Below are 15721 nucleotides of genomic sequence, written 5' to 3'. Positions count from 1 at the left end.
ATCGAATAGAATCGAACGGAATCGAATGGAATGGAGTGGAATAGAATGGAATCAACCCGAGTAGAACGGAATGGAATGGAATGGAACGGAATGGAATGAACCCGTGTAGAACGGAACTGAACAGAACGGAACGGAACGGAACGGAACGGAGTGAAATGGAATGGAATGGAATCGAATGGAACCGAATGGAATGGAATGGAATGGAATGGAATGGAATGGAATGGAATGGAATTGAATGGAATCAACCCGAGTAGAATGGAATGGATTGGAATGGAATGGAATGGAATGGAATCGAATGGAATGGAATGGAATGGAATGGAATGGAATGGAATGGAATGGAATGGAATAGAATGGAATCACCCCGAGTAGAACGGAATGGAATGGAATGGAATGGAATGGAACGGAATGGAACAGAATGGAATGGAACGGAATGAAAAGGAACGGAAAGGAATTTAATGAACCCGAGTAGAACGGAATGGAATGGAATGGAATGGAATGGAATGGAATGGAATGGAATGGAATGGAATGGAATGGAATGGAATGGAATCAACCCGAGAAGAACGGAATGGAATGGAATGGAGTGGAATGGAATGGAATGGAATGGAATGGAATGGAATAAACCCGTGTAGAATGGAATGGATTGGAATGGAATGGAATGGAATGGAATGGAATGGAATGGAAAGGAATGGAAAGGAATGGAATGGAATGGAATGGAATTCAATGGAATAGAATGGAATGGAATGGAATGGAATGGAATCGAATGGAATCGCATGGAATCGAATGGAATCAAATCGAATGGAATGGAATGGAATGGAATGGAATGGAATGGAATGGAATCAACCCGAGTAGAATGGAATGGATCGGAATGGAATGGAATGGAATGGAATGGAATGGAACGGAATCGAATCGAATCGAATGGAATCGAATGGAATGGAATGGAATGGAATGGAATGGAATGGAATGGAATGGAATGGAATGGAATGGAATGGAATCAACCCGAGTAGAACGGAGTGGAATGGAATGGAATGGAATGGAATGGAATGAAATGGAATGGAATGGAATCAACCCGTGTAGAATGGAATGGATTGGAATGGAATGGAATGGAATGGAATTCAATGGAATAGAATGGAATGGAAAGGAATGGAGTGGAATGGAATGGACTGGAATTCAATGGAATAGAATGGAATGGAATGGAATGGAATGGAATGGAATCGAATGGAATCGAATGGAATCAAATGGAATGGAGTGGAATAGAATGGAATCAACCCGATTAGAATGGAATGGAATGGAATGGAACGGAATGGAACGAACCCCGAGTAGAACGGAACTGAACGGAACGGAATGGAACGGAGTGAAATGGAATGGAATGGAATCGAATGGAACCGAATGGAATGGAATGGAATGGAATGGAATGGAATTGAATGGAATGGAATGGAATGGAATGGAATCAACCCGAGTAGAATGGAATGGATTGGAATGGAATGGAATGGAATGGAATGGAATGGAATGGAATGGAATGGAATGGAATGGAATCGAATGGAATGGAATGGAATGGAATGGAATGGAATGGAATGGAATGGAATGGAATGGAATGGAATGGAATGGAATCAACCCGAGTAGAATGGAATGGATTGGAATGGAATGGAATGGAATGGAATGGAATGGAATGGAATGGAATGGAATGGAATGGAATGGAATCGAATGGAATGGAAAGGAATGGAATGGAATGGAATGGAATCAACCAGAGTGGAGTGGAGTGCAGTGGAGTGGAGTGGAGTGGAGTGGAGTGGAATGGAATGGAATGGAATGGAATGGAATAGAATGGAATCATCCCGAGTAGAACGGAATGGAATGGAATGGAATGGAATGGAACGGAATGGAACAGAACGGAATGGAAAGGAACGGAACAGAACGGAATGGAGTTTAATGAACCCGAGTAGAACGGAATGGAATGGAATGGAATGGAATGGTATGGAATGGAATTGAATGGTATGGAATGGAATGGAATGGAATCGAATCGAATGGAATCGAATGGAATGGAATGGAATGGAATGGAATGGAATGGAATGGAATGGAATGGAATCAACCCGAGAAGAACGGAATGGAATGGAATGGAGTGGAATGGAATGGAATGGAATGGAATGGAATGGAATGGAATAAACCCGTGTAGAATGGAATGGATTGGAATGGAATGGAATGGAATGCAATGGAATTCAATGGAATAGAATGGAGTGGAATGGAATGGAATGGAATGGAATGGAATGGAATGGAATGGAATGGAATGGAATGGAATTCAATGGAATGGAATGGAATGGAATGGAATGGAATGGAATTCAATGGAATAGAATGGAATGGAATGTAATAGAATGGAATGGAATGGAATCGATTGGAACCGAATGGAATGGAATGGAATGGAATGGAATGGAATGGAATGGAATGGAATGGAATCAACCGAAGTGGAGTGGAGTGGAGTGGAGGGGAGTGGAGTGGAATGGAATGGAATGGAATAGAATGGAATGGAATAGAATGGAACAGAACGGAATGGAACGGAACGGAACGGAACGGAATGGAATGGAATGAACCCGAGTAGAACGGAATGGAATGGAATGGAATGGAACAGAATGGAATGGAATCGAATGGAATGGAATCGAATCAAAAGGAATCGAATGGAATCGAATGGAATGGAATGGAATGGAATGGAATCAACCCGAGTAGAACGTAATGGAATGGAATGGAATGGAATGGAATGGAATGCAATGGAATGGAATGGAATGGAATGGAATGGAATGGAATGGAATGGAAAGGAATCAACCTGAGTAGTACGGAATGGAATGGAATGGAATGGAATGGAACGGAATGGAACAGAACGGAATGGAACGGAATGGAATGGAACGGAATGGAATGGAATGAACCCGAGTAGAACGGAATGGAATGGAATGGAATGGTATGGAATGGAATGGAATGGAATCGAATGGAATGGAATGGAATGGAATGGAATAGAATAGAATCAACCCGAGTAGAACGGAATGGAATGGAATGGAATGGAACGGAACGAAACGGAATGGAGTGAAATGGAATGGAATGCAATCGAATGGAATCGAATGGAATGGAAAGGAATGGAATGGAATGGAATGGAATGGAATGGAATGGAATGGAATGGAACGAACCCGAGTAGAACGGAACGGAACGGAACGGAACGGAACGGAACGGAATGGAGTGAAATGGAATGGAATGGAATCGAATGGAATCGAATGGAATGGAATGGAATGGAATGGAATGGAATGGAATGGAATGGAATCGATTGGAATCGAATGGAGTCGAATGGAATGGAATGGAATGGAATGGAATCAACCCGAGTTGAACGGAATGGAATGGAATGGAATGGAATGGAATGGAATGGAATGGAATGGAATGGAATTCAATGGAATAGAATGGAATGGAATGGAATGGAATGGAATGGAATGGAATGGAATGGAATGGAATGGAATGGAACGGAATGGAATGGAATTCAATGGAATAGAATGGAATGGAATGGAATGGAATGGAATCGAATGGAATTGAATGGAATCGAATGGAATGGAATGGAATAGAATGGAATCAACCCGAGTAGAACGGAACGGAACGGAATGGAATGGAATGGAGTATAATGGAATGGAATGGAATTGAATGGAATGGAATGGAATGGAATGGAATGGAATGGAATGGAATGCAATGGAATGGAACGGAATGGAACGGAACGGAATGGAACGGAATGGAGTGAAATGGAATGGAATGGAATGGAATGGAATCGAATGGAATGGAATGGAATGGAATGGAATGGAATGGAATGGAATGGAATGGAATGGAGCAAACCCGAGTAGAACGGAACGGAACGGAACGGAACGGAACGGAACGGAATGGAGTGAAATAGAATGGAATGGAATCGAATGGAATCGAATGGAATGGAATGGAATGGAATGGTATGGAATGGAATGGAATCGAATGGAATCGAATGGAATCGAATGGAATGGAATGGAATGGAATGGAATGGAGTGGAAAGGAATGGAATGGAATGGAATGGAAAGGAATGGAATGGAATGGAATTGAATGGAATCAACCCGAGTAGAATGGAATGGATTGGAATGGAATGGAATGGAATGGAATGGAATGGAATGGAATCGAATGGAATCGAATGGAATCGAAAGGAATCGAATGGAATGGAATGGAATAGAATGGAATCAACACGAGTAGAACGGAATGGAATGGATTGGAATGGAATGGAATGGAATGGAACGGAACGGAACGGAACGGAACGCAAGGGAACGGAACGGAACGGAACGGAAGGGAACGGAACGGAACGGAATGGAATGGAATGGAATCAACCCGAGTAGAACGGAATGGAATGGAAAGGAATGGAATGGAACGGAATGGAAGAGAACGGAATGGAACGGAACGGAACGGAATGTAATGGAATGAACCCGATCAGAACGGAATTGAATGGAATGGAATGGAATGGAATGGAATGGAATGGAATGGAATCAACCCCAGTAGAAAGGAATGGAATGGAATGGAATGGAATGGAATGGAATGGAATGGAATGGAATGGAATTCAATGGAATAGAATGGAATGGAATCGAATGGAATGGAATGGAATGGAATGGAATGGAATCAACCCGTGTAGAATGGAATGGATTGGAATGGAATGGAATGGAATGGAATTCAATGGAATAGAATGGAATGGAATGGAATTCAATGGAATAGAATGGAATGGAATGGAATGCAATGGAATGGAATGGAATGGAATCGAATGGAATGGAATCGAATGGAATGGAATGGAATGGAATGGAATTGAATGGAATTCAATGGAATGGAATGGAATGGAATGGAATGGAATCGAATGGAATCGAATGAAATCGAAAGGAATGGAGTGGAATAGAATGGAGTCAACCCGAGTAGAACGGAACTGAACGGAATGGAACGGAACGGAACGGAACGGAACGGAGTGAAATGGAATGGAATGGAATCGAATGGAACCGAATGGAATGGAATGGAATGGAATGGAATGGAAAGGAATGCAATGGAATGGAATGGAATGGAATGGAATGGAATCGAATCGAATGGAATTGAATGGAATCGAATGGAATGGAATGGAATGGAATGGAATGGAATGGAATGGAATGGAATCAACCCGAGTAGAACGGAATGGAATGGAATGGAATCAACCCGAGTAGAATGGAATGGATCGGAATGGAATGGAATGGAATGGAACGGAATGGAATGGAAAGGAATGGAATCAAGCCGAGTAGCACGGAATGGAATGGAATGGAATGGAATGGAATGGAATGGAATGGAATGGAATGGAATGGAATCAACCCGTGTAGAATGGAATGGATTGGAATGGAATGGAATGGAATGGAATTCAATGGAATAGAATGGAATGAAAAAGGAATGGAATGGAATGGAATGGAATGGAATTCAATGGAATAGAATGGAATGGAATGGAATGGAATGGAATGGAATGGAATGGAATCGAATGGAATCGAATGGAATCGAATGGAATGGAGTGGAATAGAATGGAATCAACCCGATTAGAATGGAATGGAATGGAATAGAACGGAATGTAACGAACCCGAGTAGAACGGAACTGAACGGAACGGAACGGAACGGAACGGAACGGAGTGAAATGGAATGGAATGGAATCGAATGGAACCGAATGGAATGGAATGGAATAGAATGGAATGGAATGGAATGGAATGGAATGGAATCAACCCGAGTAGAATGGAATGGATTGGAATGGAATGGAATGGAATGGAATGGAATGGAATGGAATGGAATGGAATGGAATGGGATCGAATGGAATGGAATGGAATGGAATGGAATGGAATGGAATGGAATGGAATGGAATGGAATGGAATGGAATCAACCCGGGTAGAATGGAACGGATTGGAATGGAATGGAATGGAATGGAATGGAATGGAATGGAATGGAATGGAATGGAAACGAATGGAATCGAATGGAATGGAATGGAATGGAATGGAATGGAATGGAATGGAATGGAATGGAATGGAATGGAATGGAATGGAATGGAATGGAATGCCATGGAATGGAATCAACCCGTGTAGAATGTAATGGATTGGAATGGAATGGAATGGAATGGAATGGAATGGAATGGAGTGGAATGGAATGGAATGGAATGGAATGGAATGGAATAAACCCGTGTAGAATGGAATGGATTGGAATGGAATGGAATGGAATGGAATGGAATGGAATGGAAAGGAATGGAAAGGAATGGAATGGAATGGAATGGAATTCAATGGAATAGAATGGAATGGAATGGAATGGAATGAAATCGAATGGAATCGCATGGAATCGAATGGAATCAAATCGAATGGAATGGAATGGAATGGAATGGAATGGAATGGAATCAACCCGAGTAGAATGGAATGGATCGGAATGGAATGGAATGGAATGGAATGGAATGGAACGGAATCGAATCGAATCGAATGGAATCGAAGGGAATGGAATGGAATGGAATGGAATGGAATGGAATGGAATGGAATGGAATGGAATGGAATCAACCCGAGTAGAACGGAGTGGAATGGAATGGAATGGAATGGAATGGAATGAAATGGAATGGAATGGAATCAACCCGTGTAGAATGGAATGGATTGGAATGGAATGGAATGGAATGGAATTCAATGGAATAGAATGGAATGGAAAGGAATGGAGTGGAATGGAATGGACTGGAATTCAATGGAATAGAATGGAATGGAATGGAATGGAATGGAATGGAATCGAATGGAATCGAATGGAATCAAATGGAATGGAGTGGAATAGAATGGAATCAACCCGATTAGAATGGAATGGAATGGAATGGAACGGAATGGAACGAACCCCGAGTAGAACGGAACTGAACGGAACGGAATGGAACGGAGTGAAATGGAATGGAATGGAATCGAATGGAACCGAATGGAATGGAATGGAATGGAATGGAATGGAATGGAATCAACCCGTGTAGAATGGAATGGATTGGAATGGAATGGAATGGAATGGAATTCAATGGAATAGAATGGAATGGAATGGAATTCAATGGAATAGAATGGAATGGAATGGAATGCAATGGAATGGAATGGAATGGAATCGAATGGAATGGAATCGAATGGAATGGAATGGAATGGAATGGAATTGAATGGAATTCAATGGAATGGAATGGAATGGAATGGAATGGAATCGAATGGAATCGAATGAAATCGAAAGGAATGGAGTGGAATAGAATGGAGTCAACCCGAGTAGAACGGAACTGAACGGAATGGAACGGAACGGAACGGAACGGAACGGAGTGAAATGGAATGGAATGGAATCGAATGGAACCGAATGGAATGGAATGGAATGGAATGGAATGGAAAGGAATGCAATGGAATGGAATGGAATGGAATGGAATGGAATCGAATCGAATGGAATTGAATGGAATCGAATGGAATGGAATGGAATGGAATGGAATGGAATGGAATGGAATGGAATCAACCCGAGTAGAACGGAATGGAATGGAATGGAATCAACCCGAGTAGAATGGAATGGATCGGAATGGAATGGAATGGAATGGAACGGAATGGAATGGAAAGGAATGGAATCAAGCCGAGTAGCACGGAATGGAATGGAATGGAATGGAATGGAATGGAATGGAATGGAATGGAATGGAATGGAATGGAATGGAATCAACCCGTGTAGAATGGAATGGATTGGAATGGAATGGAATGGAATGGAATTCAATGGAATAGAATGGAATGAAAAAGGAATGGAATGGAATGGAATGGAATGGAATTCAATGGAATAGAATGGAATGGAATGGAATGGAATGGAATGGAATGGAATGGAATCGAATGGAATCGAATGGAATCGAATGGAATGGAGTGGAATAGAATGGAATCAACCCGATTAGAATGGAATGGAATGGAATAGAACGGAATGTAACGAACCCGAGTAGAACGGAACTGAACGGAACGGAACGGAACGGAACGGAACGGAGTGAAATGGAATGGAATGGAATCGAATGGAACCGAATGGAATGGAATGGAATAGAATGGAATGGAATGGAATGGAATGGAATGGAATCAACCCGAGTAGAATGGAATGGATTGGAATGGAATGGAATGGAATGGAATGGAATGGAATGGAATGGAATGGGATCGAATGGAATGGAATGGAATGGAATGGAATGGAATGGAATGGAATGGAATGGAATGGAATGGAATGGAATGGAATCAACCCGAGTAGAATGGAACGGATTGGAATGGAATGGAATGGAATGGAATGGAATGGAATGGAAACGAATGGAATCGAATGGAATGGAATGGAATGGAATGGAATGGAATGGAATGGAATGGAATGGAATGGAATGGAATGGAATGGAATGCCATGGAATGGAATCAACCCGTGTAGAATGTAATGGATTGGAATGGAATGGAATGGAATGGAATGGAATGGAATGGAATGGAGTGGAATGGAATGGAATGGAATGGAATGGAATGGAATAAACCCGTGTAGAATGGAATGGATTGGAATGGAATGGAATGGAATGGAATGGAATGGAATGGAAAGGAATGGAAAGGAATGGAATGGAATGGAATGGAATTCAATGGAATAGAATGGAATGGAATGGAATGGAATGGAATCGAATGGAATCGCATGGAATCGAATGGAATCAAATCGAATGGAATGGAATGGAATGGAATGGAATGGAATGGAATCAACCCGAGTAGAATGGAATGGATCGGAATGGAATGGAATGGAATGGAATGGAATGGAACGGAATCGAATCGAATCGAATGGAATCGAATGGAATGGAATGGAATGGAATGGAATGGAATGGAATGGAATGGAATGGAATGGAATGGAATGGAATGGAATCAACCCGAGTAGAACGGAGTGGAATGGAATGGAATGGAATGGAATGGAATGAAATGGAATGGAATGGAATCAACCCGTGTAGAATGGAATGGATTGGAATGGAATGGAATGGAATGGAATTCAATGGAATAGAATGGAATGGAAAGGAATGGAGTGGAATGGAATGGACTGGAATTCAATGGAATAGAATGGAATGGAATGGAATGGAATGGAATGGAATCGAATGGAATCGAATGGAATCAAATGGAATGGAGTGGAATAGAATGGAATCAACCCGATTAGAATGGAATGGAATGGAATGGAACGGAATGGAACGAACCCCGAGTAGAACGGAACTGAACGGAACGGAATGGAACGGAGTGAAATGGAATGGAATGGAATCGAATGGAACCGAATGGAATGGAATGGAATGGAATGGAATGGAATTGAATGGAATGGAATGGAATGGAATGGAATCAACCCGAGTAGAATGGAATGGATTGGAATGGAATGGAATGGAATGGAATGGAATGGAATGGAATGGAATGGAATGGAATCGAATGGAATGGAATGGAATGGAATGGAATGGAATGGAATGGAATGGAATGGAATGGAATGGAATCAACCCGAGTAGAATGGAATGGATTGGAATGGAATGGAATGGAATGGAATGGAATGGAATGGAATGGAATGGAATGGAATGGAATGGAATCGAATGGAATGGAAAGGAATGGAATGGAATGGAATGGAATCAACCAGAGTGGAGTGGAGTGCAGTGGAGTGGAGTGGAGTGGAGTGGAGTGGAATGGAATGGAATGGAATGGAATGGAATAGAATGGAATCATCCCGAGTAGAACGGAATGGAATGGAATGGAATGGAATGGAACGGAATGGAACAGAACGGAATGGAAAGGAACGGAACAGAACGGAATGGAGTTTAATGAACCCGAGTAGAACGGAATGGAATGGAATGGAATGGAATGGTATGGAATGGAATTGAATGGTATGGAATGGAATGGAATGGAATCGAATCGAATGGAATCGAATGGAATGGAATGGAATGGAATGGAATGGAATGGAATGGAATGGAATGGAATGGAATGGAATCAACCCGAGAAGAACGGAATGGAATGGAATGGAGTGGAATGGAATGGAATGGAATGGAATGGAATGGAATGGAATGGAATGGAATGGAATAAACCCGTGTAGAATGGAATGGATTGGAATGGAATGGAATGGAATGCAATGGAATTCAATGGAATAGAATGGAATGGAATTTAATGGAATGGAATGGAATGGAATGGAATGGAATGGAATGGAATGGAATGGAATGGAATTCAATGGAATGGAATGGAATGGAATGGAATGGAATGGAATGGAATTCAATGGAATAGAATGGAATGGAATGTAATAGAATGGAATGGAATGGAATCGATTGGAACCGAATGGAATGGAATGGAATGGAATGGAATGGAATGGAATGGAATGGAATGGAATGGAATCAACCGAAGTGGAGTGGAGTGGAGTGGAGGGGAGTGGAGTGGAATGGAATGGAATGGAATAGAATGGAATGGAATAGAATGGAACAGAACGGAATGGAACGGAACGGAACGGAACGGAATGGAATGGAATGAACCCGAGTAGAACGGAATGGAATGGAATGGAATGGAACAGAATGGAATGGAATCGAATGGAATGGAATCGAATCAAAAGGAATCGAATGGAATCGAATGGAATGGAATGGAATGGAATGGAATCAACCCGAGTAGAACGTAATGGAATGGAATGGAATGGAATGGAATGGAATGGAATGCAATGGAATGGAATGGAATGGAATGGAATGGAATGGAATGGAATGGAATGGAATGGAATGGAATGGAATGGAAAGGAATCAACCTGAGTAGTACGGAATGGAATGGAATGGAATGGAATGGAACGGAATGGAACAGAACGGAATGGAACGGAATGGAATGGAACGGAATGGAATGGAATGAACCCGAGTAGAACGGAATGGAATGGAATGGAATGGTATGGAATGGAATGGAATGGAATCGAATGGAATGGAATGGAATGGAATGGAATAGAATAGAATCAACCCGAGTAGAACGGAATGGAATGGAATGGAATGGAACGGAACGAAACGGAATGGAGTGAAATGGAATGGAATGCAATCGAATGGAATCGAATGGAATGTAAAGGAATGGAATGGAATGGAATGGAATGGAATGGAATGGAATGGAATGGAATGGAATGGAACGAACCCGAGTAGAACGGAACGGAACGGAACGGAACGGAACGGAATGGAGTGAAATGGAATGGAATGGAATCGAATGGAATCGAATGGAATGGAATGGAATGGAATGGAATGGAATGGAATGGAATGGAATCGAATGGAATGGAATGGAGTCGAATGGAATGGAATGGAATGGAATGGAATCGAATGGAATCGAATGGAGTCGAATGGAATGGAATGGAATGGAATGGAATCAACCCCAGTTGAACGGAATGGAATGGAATGGAATGGAATGGAATGGAATGGAATGGAATGGAATGGAATCAACCCGTACAGAATGGAATGGATTGAAATGGAATGGAATGGAATGGAATTCAATGGAATAGAATGGAATGGAATGGAATGGAATGGAATGGAATGGAATGGAATGGAATGGAATGGAATTCAATGGAATAGAATGGAATGGAATGGAATGGAATGGAATCGAATGGAATTGAATGGAATCGAATGGAATGGAATGGAATAGAATGGAATCAACCCGAGTAGAACGGAACGGAACGGAATGGAATGGAATGGAATATAATGGAATGGAATGGAATTGAATGGAATGGAATGGAATGGAATGGAATGGAATGGAATGGAATGCAATGGAATGGAACGGAATGGAACGGAACGGAATGGAACGGAATGGAGTGAAATGGAATGGAATGGAATGGAATGGAATCGAATGGAATGGAATGGAATGGAATGGAATGGAATGGAATGGAATGGAATGGAACAAACCCGAGTAGAACGGAACGGAACGGAACGGAACGGAACGGAACGGAATGGAGTGAAATAGAATGGAATGGAATCGAATGGAATCGAATGGAATGGAATGGAATGGAATGGTATGGAATGGAATGGAATCGAATGGAATCGAATGGAATCGAATGGAATGGAATGGAATGGAATGGAATGGAGTGGAATGGAATGGAATGGAATGGAATGGAAAGGAATGGAATGGAATGGAATTGAATGGAATCAACCCGAGTAGAATGGAATGGATTGGAATGGAATGGAATGGAATGGAATGGAATGGAATGGAATCGAATGGAATCGAATGGAATCGAAAGGAATCGAATGGAATGGAATGGAATAGAATGGAATCAACACGAGTAGAACGGAATGGAATGGATTGGAATGGAATGGAATGGAATGGAACGGAACGGAACGGAACGGAACGCAAGGGAACGGAACGGAACGGAACGGAAGGGAACGGAACGGAACGGAATGGAATGGAATGGAATCAACCCGAGTAGAACGGAATGGAATGGAAAGGAATGGAATGGAACGGAATGGAAGAGAACGGAATGGAACGGAACGGAACGGAACGGAATGTAATGGAATGAACCCGATCAGAACGGAATTGAATGGAATGGAATGGAATGGAATGGAATGGAATGGAATGGAATGGAATGGAATCAACCCCAGTAGAAAGGAATGGAATGGAATGGAATGGAATGGAATGGAATGGAATGGAATGGAATTCAATGGAATAGAATGGAATGGAATCGAATGGAATGGAATGGAATGGAATGGAATGGAATCAACCCGTGTAGAATGGAATGGATTGGAATGGAATGGAATGGAATGGAATTCAATGGAATAGAATGGAATGGAATGGAATTCAATGGAATAGAATGGAATGGAATGGAATGCAATGGAATGGAATGGAATGGAATGGAATGGAATTCAATGGAATAGAATGGAATGGAATGGAATGGAATCGAATGGAATCGAATGAAATCGAAAGGAATGGAGTGGAATAGAATGGAGTCAACCCGAGTAGAACGGAACTGAACGGAATGGAACGGAACGGAACGGAACGGAACGGAGTGAAATGGAATGGAATGGAATCGAATGGAATGGAATGGAATGGAATGGAATGGAAAGGAATGCAATGGAATGGAATGGAATGGAATGGAATGGAATGGAATCGAATCGAATGGAATTGAATGGAATCGAATGGAATGGAATGGAATGGAATGGAATGGAATGGAATGGAATCAACCCGAGTAGAACGGAATGGAATGGAATGGAATGGAATGGAATGGAATGGAATGGAATGGAATGGAATTCAATGGAATAGAATGGAATGGAATGGAATGGAATGGAATGGAATGGAATCGAATGGAATCGAATGGAATCGAATGGAATGGAATGGAATAGAATGGAATCAAACCGAGTAGAACGGAATGGAATGAAATGGAATGGAATGGAATGGAATGGAATGGAATGGAACGGAACGGAACGGAACGCAACGGAATGGAATGGAATGGAATGGTCAACCCGAGTAGAACGGAATGGAATGGAATGGAATGGAATGGAATGGAACGAACCCGAGTAGAACGGAAAAGAACGGAATGGAACGGAACAGAAAGGAACGGAATGGAACGGAATGGAGTGAAATGGAATGGAATGGAATCGAATGGAATCGAATGGACTGGAATGGAAAGAAATGCAATGGAATGGAATGGAATCGAATCGAATCGAATCGAATCGAATGGAATCGAATGGAATCGAATGGAATGTAATGGAATGGAATGGAATGGAATGGAATCGAATGGAATCGAATGGAGTCGAATGGAATGGAATGGAATGGAATGGAATCAACCCGAGTAGAACGGAATGGAATGGAATGGAATGGAATGGAATGGAATGGAATGGAATGGAATCAACCCGTGCAGAATGGAATGGATTGAAATGGAATGGAATGGAATGGAATTCAATGGAATAGAATGGAATGGAATGGAATGGAATGGAATGGAATGGAATGGAATTCAATGGAATAGAATGGAATGGAATGGAATGGAATGGAATCGAATGGAATGGAATGGAATAGAATGGAATCAACCCGAGTAGAACGGAACGGAACGGAATGGAATGGAATGGAATATAATGGAATGGAATGGAATTGAATGGAATGGAATGGAATGGAATGGAATGGAATGGAATGGAATGCAATGGAATGGAACGGAATGGAACGGAACGGAATGGAACGGAATGGAGTGAAATGGAATGGAATGGAATGAAATGGAATGGAATGGAATGGAATTGAATGGAATCAACCCGAGTAGAATGGAATGGATTGGAATGGAATGGAATGGAATGGAATGGAATGGAATGGAATCGAATGGAATCGAATGGAATCGAAAGGAATCGAATGGAATGGAATGGAATAGAATGGAATCAACACGAGTAGAACGGAATGGAATGGATTGGAATGGAATGGAATGGAATGGAACGGAACGGAACGGAACGGAACGCAAGGGAACGGAACGGAACGGAACGGAAGGGAACGGAACGGAACGGAATGGAATGGAATGGAATCAACCCGAGTAGAACGGAATGGAATGCAAAGGAATGGAATGGAACGGAATGGAACAGAACGGAATGGAACGGAACGGAACGGAACGGAATGGAATGGAATGAACCCGATTAGAACGGAATTGAATGGAATGGAATGGAATGGAATGGAATGGAATCAACCCCAGTAGAAAGGAATGGAATGGAATGGAATGGAATGGAATGGAATGGAATTCAATGGAATAGAATGGAATGGAATGGAATGGAATGGGATCGAATGGAATCGAATGGAATCGAATGGAATGGAATCGAATGGAATGGAATGGAATGGAATGGAATGGAATCAACCCGTGTAGAATGGATTGGATTGGAATGGAATGGAATGGAATGGAATTCAATGGAATAGAATGGAATGGAATGGAATTCAATGGAATGGAATGGAATGGAATGGAATGGAATGGAATGGAATGGAATGGAATGGAATTCAATGGAATAGAATGGAATGGAATGGAATGGAATGGAATGGAATGGAATAGAATGGAATGGAATGGAATGGAATCGAATGGAATCGAAAGGAATGGAGTGGAATAGAATGGAGTCAACCCGAGTAGAACGGAACTGAACGGAATGGAACGGAACGGAACGGAACGGAACGGAGTGAAATGGAATGGAATGGAATCGAATGGAACCGAATGGAATGGAATGGAATGGAATGGAATGGAATGGAATGGAATGGAAAGGGATGGAATGGAGTGGAATGGAATGGAATCGAATCGAATGGAATTGAATGGAATAGAATGGAATGGAATGGAATGGAATGGAATGGAATGGAATGGAATGGAATCAACCCGAGTAGAATGGAATGGAATGGAATGGAATGGAATGGAATGGAATGGAATGGAATTCAATGGAATAGAATGGAATGGAATGGAATTCAATGGAATGGAATCGAATGGAATCGAATGGAATCGAATGGAATGGAATGGAATAGAATGGAATCAAACCGAGTAGAACGGAATGGAATGGAATGGAATGGAATGGAATGGAATGGAATGGAATGGAACGGAACGGAACGGAACGCAACGGAATGGAATGGAATGGAATGATCAACCCGAGTATAACGGAATGGAATGGAATGGAATGGAATGGAATGGAATGGAATGGAATGGAATGGAACGAACCCGAGTAGAACGGAACAGAACGGAACGGAACGGAACAGAACGGAACGGAATGGAACGGAATGGAGTGAAATGGAATGGAATGGAATCGAATGGA

Source organism: Gorilla gorilla, chromosome 18, assembly GCF_029281585.2.
Source record: "Gorilla gorilla gorilla isolate KB3781 chromosome 18, NHGRI_mGorGor1-v2.1_pri, whole genome shotgun sequence".
Taxonomy (NCBI): Eukaryota; Metazoa; Chordata; class Mammalia; order Primates; family Hominidae; genus Gorilla; species Gorilla gorilla.
The sequence above is the reverse complement of the archived record's forward strand: the minus strand, read 5'-3'. Positions refer to the sequence as shown.